A 1,238-nucleotide genomic window follows, 5' to 3' on the forward strand; every position below is an offset into this window, starting at 1 on the left:
TGATATGCTAAGCATAGAAGAAATAAACAATGGGACATTTTGGTATGTCTTGGTAATAGTACTCTGTTTGTCACAAAATAAATACTCTGTAGAAGCCTTTTTGGAATAAATTCAGTCATTTGGAGCAAGGATATGCTGTAACCTGAGGATAACGTTTCAATTGAAATATACACTGCTATGTTTATGCTCATATGCCCACTAAGAAAATGAATGTATCTGTCCCTCTGTGTTTTCAGTTAAAGCTCTGGAACATGGTGATGAGCTGACAATAATTGTGAAAAAGTACTAAGACACCTGTTAAAAGACTAATAATTTTGCAGGTTGAGTTCCAGCAGCAGCAGCAGCCATGATCTGTGGAGCAAGTCAGAGAGTTTTACCACAAAATGAACAATAATTGTTCATTAAACAGAGCCTTATAAGAGTATTTACCCCCTTGGATGTCAAGTTGCTTCGCCAAAGTGCACTTGTGTAAAAACTAAACAGCAGCTCAAAATGGGAAGTTAAGAAGGCCAAACTTCTGACAATCCCTTTACCTGGAAATGTTGACACCTTTGCTGGGAAGTCATCTTATTTGAGCTTTTATCTCCACAAACTACTAATACGGTACAGACACTGTTACCCGGTGTGCCTGCAGAGTTCCTGATGACCGTTGTTCTCCCCTTTTCTTTTACTACAGTAAAACTGTTCTTCCCACAGGTCTATGCAGCCTGTATAGGGCTGGACATGCACAGATACCTTCTTTATGATGTACTTTATATGGCCCTGTTACACAGATTTGAAGACTCTTCAGTTCCAGGGACAGATGTGTGGCAGGCAAACGGCGCAGTAACCCCGTATGTAACCCTGGGCACATAAAGCCTGCCTTAACGATTTGATTGGCCTGGCAGATCATAATCAGTTCCCAACAGAGAGACTCCAGACCAACATTCCGCCACAACAATTTGTGGGCATATAAGTAGGTCTGGCTCCAACTGCAGAGTAAATCACTTGATCTTTGGCTGCTATGCAAGAAAATGGATTTATCTCCCACACAGTTCTTTCTAAAGTGATGTAAACCCACTCAAGTTAAAGCTGAAACTTGGCACTTTAATACATTGTCCATATTTCAAATTGAAGCTTAGAGCCTGAAGAACAAAAAGGGTGTGACTGTAGATATTCATGGTGTCGACTATAAAACAATGACAGAGGCAAGCACATTCATTTGAACAGTTATTTAATTGAAATACAAGTCAGTACCT

The sequence above is a fragment of the Chelon labrosus genome (genome assembly GCF_963514085.1).
Source record: "Chelon labrosus genome assembly, chromosome: 9".
Lineage (NCBI taxonomy): Eukaryota > Metazoa > Chordata > Actinopteri > Mugiliformes > Mugilidae > Chelon > Chelon labrosus.